The 16384-nt window shown below is 42.6% G+C and overlaps 1 protein-coding gene across 2 annotated transcripts in view; it reads left to right on the top strand.

The window, feature by feature from the left end:
* Positions 1-2210: 2210 nt before the first annotated feature.
* The window catches only part of ESR2 (estrogen receptor 2), a 143105-nt gene continuing 128931 nt past the window's right edge, over positions 2211-16384 (top strand). For both annotated transcript variants that reach the window (XR_004540192.1, XM_033953142.1), the window contains exon 1: positions 2211-2711. The gene's annotated coding sequence lies outside the window, so the exon portion shown is untranslated. The remainder of the gene's footprint in view (positions 2712-16384) is intronic.

Here is a 16384-nt window from a genome sequence, read left to right as displayed (position 1 = left end):
ATTAAATTGACTGTATGTTATTGTGTGATATAACAAATAGATTACAGTTAGAGTACAAATAAGATTACGTTACATTTCAGGGATCTGAATACTTGGTTGGTGTTTTGGGGAGGAAGAGATTATTTAAGTGGAGGTTTTGAGGGAGAATTTATCTAGGAGGAGGGGGAAGGGTTGGGTTAAGATATCTGGATAAATTTTTTGAAAAGTAGGGTTTTGATTTCTTTTTGAAAAGTTTTGAAGTCGCCCGTGGTTAAGTTTTGCTGCTTGCGTCTCCAGAAGGTTATCAAACATCTTTTTGTGCTGAGTGCCCTTGAGTGGAGGGAAGGCAAAAGGGTTCGGAGTTCTTCTTTGTCTTGAGGTGAGGATCTGGTTTAGGCGGTTGTTTAGATAGGGGAGGGGGGGGCGGAGCCGTTTAATGCTTTGAATAATAGACAGTAGAATTTGAATTGAATTTGTGCTTGCATAGGTAGCCAGTGAGAGTCTAGGAAGGCAGTTGTAATATGATCATATTTTCTCAGGGAGTAGATCAGTCTGAGGGCAGTGTTTTGTATAATCTGAAGTTGTTTTATCATGTTGGCAGGACAAGGTAGAGGGAATTGCAATAGTCCAGTAGACCTAAGACTAGGGATTGGACAATTAGCCTGAATTGTGCTGGGTCGAAGAATTTTCTTATTTTACGTAGATTTCTCATAATTAAAAAAGCTTTCTGGGATGTTTTATTGATTTGGGACTGCATTGTGCAGCATCTGTCTATCGTTACTCCTAGGAGTTTGAGTTCGGGCTGTCTTGAGTATTTGGTGTTTTTAATCTTCAGTTCTGTAATGGTGGGAGTTTTGGCCTTTTCGAGCAGAAGGAATTTTGTTTTTCCCGAGTTTAGTTTCAGTTTGTGGTCTACCATCCATTTTTCCACTGCATCTAGGGTTATTTCCAGTTTTGCTGTAGTGGTGAGCTCTGATGGGTCAAAGAGGAGGAGTATGGTGATGTCGTCTGCGGCTGAAGGATGTAACATTTAAGTTATCTAAAGTGGCTCCAAAGGAGGAAATAAAGAGGTTGAAGAGCGTAGGTGATAAGAGGTGATCCTTGTGGAACTCCGCATGGGTTGGACCATGGTTCTGATTTGATATTATTGGACTTTACCCTGTAGGTTCTTGATTTGAGGAATCCTTGGTTCTGCTGTTGTCTTAATGTTTGCTGTTGTGGTGTTGAATGTTTAAACAAAAAATTAATAAAAAATTATGAACAAAAAATAAAACCAAACTGGTATTGCCACTGGGACCATCATAGTATTCCACTGTCCTGAGCGCCTAAACAAGATATATCCACCGTATGTGCAAATCTTATCACTAAACAAATAATAAAAACAAAAATAATAAAGCTTATCTGTGTTTTTTTCTTTGGCGGTCAGCTGGTCCCCAATGAACGTGGCAATGCTAGAATATGGCTTGAATTCTTATAAGATTTGCACGTGTGGTGGATATATCTCTTTTAGGCGGTCGGGATGGTGGAATACTATGATGATCCCAGCGGTTTGGTTTTATTTTAACCATCATGGTTGTGGGTCTGAGTATTTCACATAAAACGAAACAGAAATTATATTTATGCAGATTTAACACTGTGATTGCAATAGGTATAAAAAGTGAGTTGTGCCATGGTGGAACTGTTCTGCTACCACATGGGAGCAAAATCTCTTCTCACAATCCCTGAACTTCTCTTTCTCTTAAAAAGAAATCATAAAAAGTACCTAAATCAGCCTATACCAATCTGGGACTAGATTGCCTGTGACAAAGTTGCTCAGCCTAGGGTAACTGGGATACCGGGGCCCTCATGATGACCAGAGTCTCACAGTAGGGGACCCTTTACTGACTGCCTGCATTAGTCCAGGCAGCGGCTGGGTCAGATATTCTCTCTGCATTTCTCGGTGGTCTCTACTCTCTTTCTCTCATTATATGAACCAAGCGGCCACCTCTCAGTCTTCCTAAACTAAACTTATACCGTATCCTCTCCATAATTATAGAGCTCGGCATGGTTTACAAGAGTTTAATAAAGGAAGGAGGGGGGTTGGATGTTGAGTCCAGGGGGGAAGAGAACATTGCAATTTTGTGAAGAGCCCAGTTTTCAGGTGCTTATGGAATAATTAGAAGGAGCCCAGATTCCTCTCTGCCCTTCCCCAGCTGAAGAGACGGAAGCGAGGATACGTCCTCGGGGAAGGGGTAAAACACGGACCTCAACGTGGTGCAACGGAAAAGAGAAGCTGACTTTTCCGAGCGTCCGTTGCACGCTGGACAGAAGTTCGAGTTGCAGAATTGGCCCCTCCCACCCCAGGCTTTCCTTTGTACTGAATTGCTGTTTTTGTTTTGGTCCGTCGGTGCATGTTTCCCCCCCCCCCGGTTGCATTTTTCAACGACACTGGTACGTCCCAGAAAAGAAGCGACGCCCTCCGACTGCCGAACTCGGAGCCGCGCGAAGGTTGGGACACAGCGAGCAGCTTAGAGAGAGGCTCCTGCTGGACGCGCCACTTTAGTTCCGCCGAGCCGGGGAACCTGTGGCATATGCTCGCAACTGACGTCGTTGAGGGGGGGAGGGGAGGGGAGGATGGTTGGTGGGAAGCCGCAGAGTCTGAGGAGCAGAGCTGAGGAAGGTGCGCTCGCGGCTAGCAGGGGCAGCGAGGACGTCCGTTGCACCCGGAGGAAAAGTTGCGTTAGCGGCCTGAGGTAAGCGTGGCTTTGATTGTACGAATTATTTGTTTCTGTTCCGAATATATTTATGCGTGTTCTCGCGGAGAAAGAACTTCAGGCATGCTAGCTTTTGGACACGCCACACATGATAGGAAGAAATCCTTTTCTCCAATAGGCAAGTTGATTCCTCTCTTGAAATATATTTCTTTTGCGTGCCCGGGTTGAACTTAAAAAAAAAAAAAAAGATATTGTAAGTACAGTTTACTTAAACTTACATCAAAGTACATCTAACTGAAATGCACTTAAAATAAGAAAGCAAAAGTTCAACTTGGGGCACGTTTAAGACTCCTGACAGTATAATGCCAGCAGTGTCTGGTTCTGATTGACCTGGAAGCCCTAAAGCAGGGGTGTCCAATGTCGGTCCTCGAGGGCCGCAATCCAGTCAAGTTTTCAGGATTTCCCCAATGAATATGCATTGAAAGCAGTGCATGCACATAGATCTCATGCATATTCATTGGGGAAATCCTGAAAACCCGACTGGATTGTGGCCCTCGAGGACCGACATTGGACACCCCTGCCCTAAAGGGACAAGAAGAAAGTGCCAGGCTATACTTATACATATGTAGAGATTTAGACAAAAAAGGAAGTAGACTGGCCCTTCTGCTTTTTGCCTTTCAGATTTAAGTACACTCTTATAGTAGAGGGGGTGCTGAAAAGTTCTCAGCCCAACCAACCAACTTCCTAAATTCTGAGCATTATTTTGACACTATAGCTGAGAAGAGTGTTATCTTACTCCTTAAGTGCCAATTTGCAGAAACGAAATTCTTATGTTTATGACATTGTTTCAGCTCATTGATTGAACCATATCCATGTCTTCTCTTCTTGGTCGGGATGAGAACTTTTCAGCACCCAATCATATTTAAGAGTGTCACTTTTTAGTTTTCAAACAAAATGGCAAAAAATATATATATATTTCTGGGCAACTAATAGAATGAAATTTGCTGGCTGAAATAACTGGAACAATTTGTTGACGTCAACTAAAACAAATCCCCAAAAAGCACAGAATGTTTTTCTCCTTTCTCTGTGGCGAAGAAAACACAGAATATACAAAAAATGCTCTGTACCTCCTTCTGGATCAGGACTGCACTGTGACAACTGCTCTGAAAGCTTAAACAAATACACATGCTCTTTCTTTTTTAAATAAAAGTCAGTGACAGAGCTATAGTCATTTTATACAGGGTCAGGGTCCTACCAGCAGAAGACTATAGAATCTTCCCATAGCAAGGCTGCAGAACCACTTCATTGTGTGGGTGGGTGAGGGGGTCCTGTCCCTATTATAAAGCATAGTACCCTTTCCAAATCTGCACAGGGGTGCTTTTCTCCTTCCCTCCATCATTTACCCAGCTGCAGTTTATTACAATGACAAGTCTCAGGAAAGCAATGACAAAAGACAAGGGTTAAAGTAGACAGATATAAAAGTAGATGAATAGAAGAAAGGAAGAGATAAGGCAGAAAACGGAGAGCAGAAGGAAACACACAGAGAAGGGTGAGCAGGAAGGAATTTAAACAAGGATGACAGGTGGGAATGAAACATAGTACAATGGGGTGGCAAAGAAATCCAAACAGCTAGGCAAATAGAAACTAAAAGCATGGGAAGGAGGGTGTGGTGGGAAGAACATCTGGCCAGAAGTCCCACTGCAGCAGCTGGGCATACGGCCATGGATGTGGAATCCCATCTGGAGATGGCAGCTGTGCCAAACTGGAAGAGAGCAGCATGTGTAAATTATGCAATCCTTGTCTCCTGTAGGCATTAGTACAATGCAGAGCTGTAGAACCCCAGTATTCCTCTTGCACCCCCAGTTTCAGATGTGCAGAGGCTGAAACTTTTGGGTTTAAAGGCATGAAGAGGAGAGAGGGAGGTTCAGGTTTGGGAGGAAATGGGAGACTGTCAGTTCATGTATGTTATGCAATTGTTATTTTATCAAGTTTATCTTGTTCATGTCTTTGAGCTTAAATATATATATGTATATGGCAAATCAGGTAATAAAAGCTCACAATAAAACCATAATAAATACACTTAGGCTTTTTGCAAGGACTCAGATGGATATGCAGTTAAAGTATGCTGAAAATATCCTTATAGTTAATATGTTCCTGTTGGCAGTGCATTTCCACGCCCCCCCCCCCCCCAGCTCCTGTCACAGGGCTCTCATCTGTTGGGACCTGAAAATTAATCAGTGAGAAAGTGTGAGAGTCAGTTACATCCCTGTCCACAGTGAGGTTAGAGAGAGAGTGTGAAGAGACAATTAGAGGTATTTTCAATAGAATGTCTACATCCAACTTCTAACATTTTGAGAAAAAGTCCAAAAATCGAGTGAAGAAAATATCAATTTTTGAACCCGCAAGTTGTAAATGTCCCAGCAAGGTGTTTTATCCAGCTAGATGTCTGATTTTTTTTGCCATTATCCAAAAAATGTCTAAATTAAAAATGTCCAAAACAAGCCATTTACATGTAATAATAATAATAATAATTATTATTATTTTAGTCTTATACATACCGCCATACCAAAAAAGTTCTAGGCGGTTTACAACAAGGTGAGCTAATACATGGGATACAGATAAAATACAAATTAGAAGAATGGACTTAAAAACCGATAAAGAAAGAAAGCATTTATAATATAAAGCAGAAAATACTGGCATGGCAGGGAAAGAAGTAATACATGGAACAGATAAAATACATCAAGTTGAATATAAGGAACTTGATTAAAAAAATGAAGCAGAATGCATTAAGATACCAGCCTATCAAAGAGTTCTAAAAATCAAGATAGGAAGAGACCTCTAGCATAATATAGGAAGGCCACAGCATTTTTAATGGACTGGCCACACAGACATGCCAGTAGAGCAGTGGGGCATTGCTGTGAACTTCACATTAAGGGTGCCAGGTACACATCTCACCATAACCCCTCCAAAACTCTCCCCAAACCCACTGTACCCACTTGTCTACTACCCCAATAGCAATTAAGCCTGCAGGTGTCACTTATATGGCAGAACAGTGGGGTTTTGGTGAGTTCTGGTGGGCTTACACTTTCTACCACAAGTGTACTTGTTAGGGTGGCATATGGGCCTGGGTCCCCCTTCTCTGCAGTCCCACTGCATTGCCCACCAGACTACTCTAGAAACCTGCTTACAGCTGTACTAGGGATGGTCATAGTATCTACAGCTGTCATAGAGACAGACATGTACTATTTCATGCAGGACTTTGGTGGGTGAGAGGGGGGTTAGCGACCACTGGGGGAGTGTGTGGGGGCCCTATTTTCATCCCTGAAGTGGTCATCTGGTCAGTTTGGGTACCTTTTGGCCCTTATTCATTTTAAAATCAGATCTAGCCCAAAATGTCCAAATTGTGCCCTGGACATTTTGTAAAATGTTTGATCATTGTTATAAAACGTCCAAGTGCTAATCCCACCCAAAATACATCTCTTACAAGAGAGAGTGGTTGATCCTTGGAACGAGCTCCCGGTGCAGGTGATCGACGCAAACAGCGTGCAAGAATTTAAGAGCAAATGGGATGCCCATGTGGGAACCCTTAGAGGGTTAAGCCAAGGGAACCTGTCACCTGGAGTGGGATCCCTAGGATAGTAGACTGGGGGAGGGTCAATAGAGTGGGCAGACCTGATGGGCTATGGGCCTTATCTGCCATCATATTCTATGTTTATATGTTTCTAACACCCCTCCCCCCCTTAAGATTTAGACACACTGGAGACAAAAACTACCAGAAAGATGTCTACACTTCCCCATCTGTATTTGCTCATAGGAAATGGCTGCCTTGAGCTCCCGTCGTAGTCTCGAGAGACAACGGGAGCTCAAGGCAGCCATTTCCTGTGAGCGATGTGCACGGGGCAGGAGTGTGGGAAAATCGCTCCTGACCCGAAAACCCGCTAGACCACCAGGTAAGGCTTAAGGGGGGAGCTTACAGGGCTTAAAATAGCCTGAAAAATGAAAATGCATTTTTTTTTGTTTAAAACCGCGAATAAGCGAATCTGTAGATAACGGAATTCACAAATACGGAGGGGAAAGTGTATAAAGCCAGTTCTGAAAATGCTCACTTGGATGTTTTGACATCTAAATGCCGGTTTATGCTGTCTTTTGGATGTCTATGTTTTTTGAAACTAGTGAGAGTGAGTTACATCCTTCCTCCTCCAGCCAGTGTGGCTAGTGATAGAGAGAGAGAAAGAGTGAAGAGAGACAATATTGAGGCTCATAATCAAAAAATAAAGATATCCAAAAACCATCATAAGTCAGCACTTGGGTGTCCTAATTGCTGGGACGTCCAAGTGCTGATTTACATAGCTGACTTTCTGGACGTCTGGCAAGGAGTTTTGCCTGCTGTGTATCCATAGAGCGTGTTTGGAGGTGTTTTATGGGCGGGTTAGACTTGGACTTCTTGTGGTGATAAACCTTTCCCAGCACATCCTAGATGGAACTTAGACGTTTTGGGCTAGCCCTGTTTCAGAGGTGTCTAAATGCCACAAAGACACCCAAACTTACCAGATGACTACTGGAGAGATTAAGTGATTACCCTCCCCCCACCAACTTCTCCAGTGGTCACCAATGCCCTCCCACCCCACAAAGATCTCAATGAAACAGTAAATTTTTGTCTCTAGAACAGCAGCAGTTGGTATGGGAAAGCCTAGTAGAGCATCACACAGGTGTCTTAAGTAACCTGATGGATGGGCAAGTGAACCATAGTGAGAGGAGGCCCCAGGCCCATAAGCCACTCTAACCACTACATTTATGGTGGAAAGTGTGAGCCCATCAAAACCCTACTCTAATGCCATATAGTTGCTACCTGTAGCCATAAGGACTATTGGGGTGGTAGACAGATGTGTATAGTAGGTTTTGGCGGGGGTTATGGTGATATTTTATGTCACATTTTATGTAAAGTTCACAGCAGTGCCCCTCTGAGGTGTCTCTCTGCTCTGTTGGCATGTCTGTGTGGCCAATCAATTTCAATGCTGGCCCCTCTCATGTCCAAATGGTCTGGGTTTGGATGTTTTGGACTCGGATGTTTCTGTGATCGAAAATGTGGTATAAAGTTAGACGTCTTGTTGGCCAAGACATCCAAGTAGGTGATTTTCAAATAAAAAATTTTTTTTCAGGACATCTAGCAATTCGCCTTCCGAAAACATATTTCTGTACCTCCAAATTTGGACATCTTGCGGGAAAGATCCAAATAGGACTTAGATGTCCTTTTTGAACATGGCCCTCGATGTATGTGAGAATGAGTTACATCCTTCCTCCTCAGTGAGGCCAGTGAGAGAGAGACAGAATGAATTAGATCTCTGTCCCTCCTCTTTCAGCTGGTGAGGGCAGGGAGGAAGAGAGAAAGAGAGCGAGAGTATGAAGAGAGACAGTATGTGAGAGTGAGTTGCATCCTTCCCCCTCTAGCAGTGAGGCTAGTGAGAGAGAGACAGAGATCTGGCTCTCCTCCTTTCAGATGGTGAACGAGTGAGAGAGAGAGAGAGAGTGTGTGTTAGATCTCTGTCCCTCCTCTTCCAGCCGGTGAGGGCTGAAAAAATGTGTGTGAATGTTATTTCTCTGTCCTTCATCCTTCTTCCTGTTTAGGAAGAGCATTGTGGATGGGGAGAAGGAGCAGAAAGAGGATGTGGGTTGGAAGAAAGCAAAATGAGAGATTGGCGGAATAATGAATATTGGGGAGTAAAGAGAGGAAAAAAGTAGGGAAGTAGAAAGGTGGTCAATTGATGGAGGGTCAAATAAAAGCTGGGTGGATTGCCAAAAAACTGGGAAGTAGATAAGTATGTAACCAAGGAACTCAAACATGATCTGCTGTTAGTGGTCTGTAATCTGTAGTATCTTAAGATTGGAGGGTAGCCAATATAACACCAATATTTTAAAAGGGTTCCAGGAAATTACAGACTGGTAAGCTGGTTTTCAGTACTGGGCAAAAATAGTGAAAACTATTACAAAGAATAAAATTACTGAGCCCATAGACAAACATAGAGTCAGCATAGATTCAGCCAAGGGAATCTTGCCTCACTAATCCCTCCATTACTCCAGGTACATTAGATAGATTGTGAACCCACTGGGACAGACAGGGAAAAATACACGAGTACCTGAATAAATCCATGTACTGTAAATCTTTCTGAGCTGCCTTGGGAGAATGGTATAGAAAATTGAATAAATAAAAAGATTATTATCTCTTCACAAAAATGGTGGTGGATATATATAGTTGATTTATTTGGATTTAGCTCATAGTTTTTCAGTAGGAGCTCAAAGTGAATGATGTTCTGTACGGGAGATACTTCCCTGTCCCTGGAGGGCTCACAGCCTAAGTTTGTACTTGGGGCAATGGTCACAGGAAATATCAGTGGAATAGGGGAGTTTTAAACTTTGGCTTCCCTAGTTCTTAACCCAAGCTCTAACCACTAAGATACTTCTCCACTCTTGGGGTGGGGGGGGGGGGGTAGTAGAGGGATAATAACTAGGATTACCATATGACTCCAGAAAAAGGAGGACAGATTGAGACATTCAGTGCTATCCTCTTGATACTGGGGATGAACATCTGGTTATAAAGATTGTGGCGGGGGGGACACTTGCCTATTACTGTGGACGCAGGAGGAGACTCTAACGCTGCCCCGAGTAGCCCGTAGCAGCATTAGTGCATTGTAGCAGATTCGGACAGGCACATTGGAGGACGACTCCTGACATCACTGGGTCCGTCCTCCCTGCCTCGACTTTTGCCTTTAAATAACAGCCTGCTGCCGCGGTTGCGGCCGCAGGGCGTGGCCGAAGGGGCATGCCCTAAGGGGCAGGTCCTGCCCCTTGGGAGCCCCTTGGAGCAACGTGGAGCTGTAGAGTGGGAGTCTAGGAGTCCAGGTTGTATAATTTAATTTTTCAACTATGGGTAAAAGGAAAGTTAAACCAAAGAGTTCTACACCTGCTGTTTCAGGTCCTATGGACAGACATTTGACATTTCCTATAGAAACTCCAGCACTAACTATACTTGATTCGAACTCTCCCATATCTGGAGCATCATTGAGCCCCCTCGAAAGGACCCCCCCTCTTCATCTAATATCTGGTGTTAGTGAGAATATAACTCCCACTATTTCTACTGGTTTTATGGTACCATCTACTCAGATAAATAAATTGGCTTTTACTGAAATATCTAAACCACTTGATTTTACAGGTGTAGTAGATGAGCAACCACAGGCAGTGGAAAAACAAGATATTACCCTTAAAGATTTGTGGTTAGGTATTTCTAGAGTTGAAGGGTTTCTCAGAGAATCAATGAAACAAACATTGGACTATTCACACTCTGTGGCTCAAAATTTAGGTTGTTTAGAAAAAAGATTAGGATTGGTTGAAACTCAAAGTAGTACATTGCAAGCTGTCTCAGTATCTGCAGTTAAGGACTCTACGTTGTTACATTCTAAAATTGAAATGTTAGAAAATATGCATAGGGGGAGGAATTTACGCTTGGTTAATTTCCCAGTGACACATTTGTTATCTTCAGAAATATTGTTAAGGAAATATTTTAAGGAAATACTGGGATTACCCAATGCGGACAACTTCCCAGTTAATAATTGTTATTACATTCCTCAGAAGAAAAAGAGAGCCGACCAGGAGGTAGACCAACTGTTAACAGACGAAATAAATTTGACAGAGTTTCTAGAAGATACTCAGGATGTTATCCAGAGTAGGTCTACCATGGTGATAACTTGCATGAGTGAGACAGATAAAATGTTGATAATGAAACTTTACTTTAAAAATAGACTAACCAAATTTTGTGGAGATTTGGTTAGTATTTTTCCGGATGTCTCAAGAGCTACTCAATTAAGAAGAAAAGAATTTCTGAAATTAAGAACAAGAGTATTAGCTCTTGAGGCATCTTTCTATTTAAAATTTCCTTGTAAATGTCTTGTTAAAATACAAGACATTGAATATGTCTTTTGGGATCCCATTCAGTTACAACAATTTTTGTTAGCGCGTGAACAGAAATAAGACATTTTCCCTTATAATGATTCAATGTTCTGAGAAATTGGTGGATGTCAGAGTCCTACATAGTAGGGAATGATTAGGATTCATTCAAATTCAACCCATTTCTTTATTTTCCTTTTTATTATGTTATGTTATAAAAAAGCAAGTGTGTCTCCCCAATATAGTGGGCTTGAAAAGGATTGTTTGGTTATGTATTATAGAAGTGTTGTAAGAATTTGTTTAAGAAACCTTTTTTCTTTGATATCATTTGATATTGTAAATGTATTAAATTTATAAATAAAAAAACAAAAAACAAAATAAAGATTGTGGCAGACAGTTATTTTTTAAATGTTGACCTTCATAGGCTCAGTATAAGTCCCTATGGGGTCCTTTTACTAAGGTGCGAAAGCTGTTTATGCGCATGCTAAACGCTAACGCGTCCATAGACTATAATGAACGCGTTAGCGTTTAGCGCACGCTAAAAAGGCTAGTGCTCTTTAGTAAAAGGACTCCTTATGTTTCTAGGAGGCTCATGTGCCACCACTCAGGATTTCCTATGGGTTTGTACCCTTTTGCAAACAAGTTGAGTAGCTAATTTTTTATTAATGAGATTTTGCTTAGGAACTCGTAAAAAAAATAGATGGTGATATAATTATCTTTTTTTGCAAACTGTGGTCTGAATACATTTTAACATACTGATTTTCAATTTATAATTAGTTGCTTTGCTTCACAGCAAATCATTATGAATTTTAAATAATTTTTTGTATGTAGCAGAGTAAGCAGGAAAGTTTACTGTAACCAGGGACCAAGATTTTCAAATATTTCTGCAAATAGGCTTTTGTGAGGAAAATACACAAAAATGACAGAAGACAGAGAGGGGCATAATCGAAAGGAACGTCTAAGTTAGTTTTCGTCTAAGTCGCAAGTTGTCCAAAGTAAAAAACAGCCCAGGACACATTTTCGAAAAATACATCCAAAATTTTTCTTGTTTCGAAAATCGTCTAAGTATACGTCCTGCCAATCTGATCGTCCAAGTCGCTAAATCGTCCATCTTTATACCATATTTTCATTCAACTTTTTGTCCAAGTCAAAAACGCCTAGAATAAGCCCTGTTGGATGTGGGAGGGGTCTGCAAAGTGATGGACTGAACACCCAGACATGGTACCTAAATAGTGTGGTACCTTACAGAGCACTGCTGTGAACTTCACAGAAAGGGTGCCATGTCTTCTTCTCACTACAGTTCCCTTATTGATCATGGTGAGCCCCCCAAACCACCTCCAGAATCCCCTAGACCCACTTATCTACCACCCCAATAGCCCTTATGGCTGCAGGAGCCACTTATATGCCAGTGCAAAAGGGTTTTGGGGATGTATAGGGGAGTGCACATGTTTCAGTATCAATGCAATGATTACAGGGGCTTATGGGCATGGGTCATCCTCTCCATTGGTCCCTAACCCACCCCCAAGACGGCTTAAGCCACTTCTGTGCAGGACAACTAGGTTTTCCTGTGCCAGGCTGCCAGGTAAGGTCTCCAGGTCTGGAGGCTGAATTTTAAAGGTGTGATTACGATTTTTATGGGTTTGGGGGAGGTCGGTGATCACTGGGGTAGTGTGTGGGGGTCTGTATTATGTGTTTGCAGTGCTTATCTGGCGACTTTAAATGGTTTTTTGTGACTTAGACCATGTTTTACATGGTCTAAGTCACAACGTCCAAGTTTTGTCTGTGCTGGGCTGTACGACTAAGTCTAAGCCGGCCCACGTCCTGCCCAACTCCCGCCCTCGACACTCCTCCTGAAACGCCCCATTTAGCTTTGGTCGTTCAGCGGCACTATGAAGGCCTAGGTCGTTTAGAAATATGTCCAAACCCCATTTTCATTATCGGCACTTGGACGTATTTGGGAAATGTTCGTCCAAGTGCCGACTTAGGTTGGTTTTTGGACGTTTTTCTCTTTCGATTATGAGCCCCTTTGTGTATTTTTCACACTAAGGCCAGGTTTAAAAAAGATTTTGCAAGTTAATTCATACGCCTCTGTGTCTGAAGAAAACTTTTCTCTTTTTTTTTTTTTTTTTTTAGTTCAATATTTTTTATTGATTTTTTGGAAAAATATAGGAAACAGTTCAAGTACATGGTATCAAAATATAAAACAAAACATTTAGTATAACTAATATTCAGTTACATTGTGCAATGTAGAATTGAATCGTTTTAAAAGATCTAAAGTACTAGGACTGTTCATGAAAAATTAGTAAAAGGAAAGATAAGAGGAAAGAGAAATTGAAGGAAGAAAAAGAAGAGGAAGAAGAAGAAGAAGAGAGGAGTGTCTATGAAATAGATTTAACATACGAGTCCAGGAATTTCCAGGGTGATTTACATTGTATCAAATTTTTGGAAAGTCGAATTATATTTTTCTTTTCATAAGCATATGATTCAAATTTATGATACATGCTCAAAGAATTCCACCAGAAGGTATAGTTTAGTAATGAAGAGGACTTCCAATTTTTCAAGATGTGCATAAGGGCAGTCACAAACATTGCATCAATGAGTTTAGGAGGACAGTTAGACTGTGTAAAACAAGGGTGTTGAGATCGGAGAATTATAGTGTCAAAGGAAATTTCTTCTGAACAATTGGTAATAGACTTTATGGTGTCCCAAATGCACGTCCAAAAGGAACGAACTTGAGCACAATGGAAAAGCATGTGATCAAGAGTCCCAACTTCTTTCATACAGTTCCAACATATAGAGTCTTGTTTTATTTATGCTAACAGATCACTCTCCTTTCAAGGCTCAAAAGAACAATGCTTCTCAATAAATGTTCAAAAAATTAAAAGTTCCAGTTTGGGACCAGCAGCAAACTCCACCTCCCATTACAGCTGTGATGGGGAAAAAAAGAACAAATTTAAGGGGCCTTTCATTAATGAGTACTGAAATCTGAACTTAGCCCCATCTATTAAAACAGGACTTTCCAGCATGCTAAGCCGAGATTTAATAAGTGCTTTTAAGGGATTTTTCTTTCTTTTTAATTCGCAGGCCATTCACCTAAGTTCACTAAGTTCTCCCATGTTAAGTCTGTGTTATCTGGTTAGTATACACTAATCAGAATGTGATCACTGGATAGTACAGGAACACGGTCTCTCCACCCATGGCATGTAGGGTTACCAGACGTCCGGATTTCCACGGACATGTCCTCCTTTTGAGGACATGTCCGGGGGTCCAGATGGCTTTTCAAAACCCGGCACTAATTGAAAGGCTTCCTCTCAATTGCGTCGAGCAGGAGGCGAACTGCGCATGTGCGGATTACCTCCTGCCCGACCAAAACAGGCAGCAGGGGGGCGTAGCTAGGACGGGACTGGTGTGGAGATGGGGGGGGGGGAGCGGGTCTACGGTGTCTGGATTTTACAATCGTAAAATCTGGCAACCCTAATGTCATGCCCCCTCTTCAAAAATATTTTTTTAAATAGTCAGTGTGCACTTAGCATGCATAAACAGGCTAAATATGCTAAACACTTTAATAAATTTTATGATAACTTGTTTTCCGCAATAACGTCATATAAAGGGCTTAACACCCGGTGGTGTAGTAAAGGGAGACAACCCCTGGCGTTGTCTTGATGGGGGTGCTCCTTTCTGCTCCTTCCCTGCCCCCCCCACCACCGTTCGCCCGCGCCCCTTCCCTAACCCTGTACCTCCTTAACGTTCCTGATGCGAGCAGCAACCCAACCTGCTGCTCACGCCAGCATCGGCTCTTCCTCTGATGTCACTTCCTGGACCTGCACCTAGGAAGTGAAATCAGAGGAAGAGCTGAAGCTGGTGCGAGCAGCAGACTGGGGTTGCTGCTCGCGCCGAGAATGTTAAAGAGATACGGGGGGGGGGGGGAAAGAGAAGAGTTGAACATGCGTGCATGCGGCAAGAGGTGATGGGGAAGGAGTGGATGGGGATGTGAGGTAGGGGCATCACCGTCCCGGGCGCCTCTCTCCCTCACTATGCGCACCATAAATCTGTCTGAGGTTAGTGGAGGTGAGAGAACAGGAAAAGCCTCTGTGGATAAGAAGATGAGTCTGGGAAGTTCAGTCTGAAGAAGAAGGGGAAGAGAGAGGAAATTAAACCCTCCTACTCTTCCCCGCTCTGTCATGCGCCTCCAGCCCCGCATACCACTCTTTAGTAAAATGACCCCTTAAAATGTTCCAATGTGTTGAAGAAAATTATTCTGAGTCAACAGACTGGCATAAGTGAGCATGTCATTTTATTCTTGTTATAGTGTAGAGCAGCAGTTCCCAAACTGTAGATTGTGACCCCTGTTGGGGTAGCAAAAATTTCATTTGAGGTTGCAAGCCATCAGCCCAGCACAGTCAACCACAAGCTTTCCTGGTCTGCGATAAACCGCTGTTGGGCCCTGTTTCTTTCTGGTTCGTTGGTGGCGATAGCAGCAGCATTGAACGTAATAGTAAAAGCAGGGATCCATCTCCCTGCATGCAATTCTGCTTGTTCTTCTGACCCAGTGGTCTCAAACCCGCGGCTCGGGGGCCACATGCTGCCCGCCAGGTACTGTTTTGAGGCCCTCTGTATGTTTATCATAATCACAAAAGTAAAATAAAAGTTTCTTGATCATATGTCTCTAGCTATAAACTATAATATTGTTATTAAGACTTAGCCAAAAGGAAAGATTTATAAACTATAAAGAGTTTGACCTCATGCAAAATTGTCATTTCTGTAATAAGACATTAACTATTTTTTTTCTGAGGCCCTCTTAAGTACCTACAAATCCAAAATGTGGCCCTGCAAAGGGTTTGAGTTTGAGACCACTGTTCTGACCCATCTGCCTCTTCAACACGGTAAGTTTATAATAGAAGGGGGCTGGGCCAGCAGAACTTGCAGAGTCATGAGTAGGCAGATGGATCCACGTGACCAGCTATTACTTTTACCATTACTGCTGCCACCGTTGATGAACTAGAAAGAGAGTAGGGAGCAAAAGGAAGAAGGATACGGAGGACATGTTACATGAAGAGGGGGGACAGAGAAAAATGAGAGAGAGAAGATGCTGCTCAGCCTGGGGCAGACATAAGGTTACCAGATGTCCGGGAAAACTCGGACATGTCCTCTTTTTAGAGGACTGTCTGGGCTCCTGGATGGACTTTTCAAAACCTGGCATTTGTCCAGGTTTAGAAAGCCCCTGATAAGCTCCGGCTGGAGGGCATCTGATCATGCACGGATGACATCCCACATGTCCGTGCATGCTCCAGGCCCTCCAGACGCGGCCAGAGCATGTCAGGGGACGGAACTGGGCGGGGCCATGTGTCTGGGTTTTTGTGGCCAGAAAAATTATAACACTTGGCAGACAGAAAAAAAGTGTCAGCCTTGGAGGGCACAAGACAAGGAATGAAATTGGGGGTGAGGTGGGACGAACTAAGGGTATTGGATAAATCTGTCTGAGGTTAGTGGAGGTGAGAGAACAGGAAAAGCCTCTGTGAATGAGAAGATGAGTCTGGGAAGTTCAGTCTGAAGAAGAAGGGGAAGAGAGAGGAAATTAAACCCTCCTACTCTTCCCCTATTTGTCATGCACCTCCAGCCCCACATACCTCTCGAAATGTTCACTGGTGTGAGCAGCATTTCCCACCTGTTGCTTGTGCTGTCCTCAGCTCCCTTCTAATATCATGTCCTGGGTAATGTTTTATTGATTAATTGGGTTCTGATTTTCATATTTTATTTCTCATTTTTCTTTTTGG

The sequence above is a fragment of the Geotrypetes seraphini genome, chromosome 7 (genome assembly GCF_902459505.1).
Source record: "Geotrypetes seraphini chromosome 7, aGeoSer1.1, whole genome shotgun sequence".
In the NCBI taxonomy this organism is placed as follows: domain Eukaryota; kingdom Metazoa; phylum Chordata; class Amphibia; order Gymnophiona; family Dermophiidae; genus Geotrypetes; species Geotrypetes seraphini.
The sequence above is the reverse complement of the archived record's forward strand: the minus strand, read 5'-3'. Positions and strand labels throughout refer to the sequence as shown.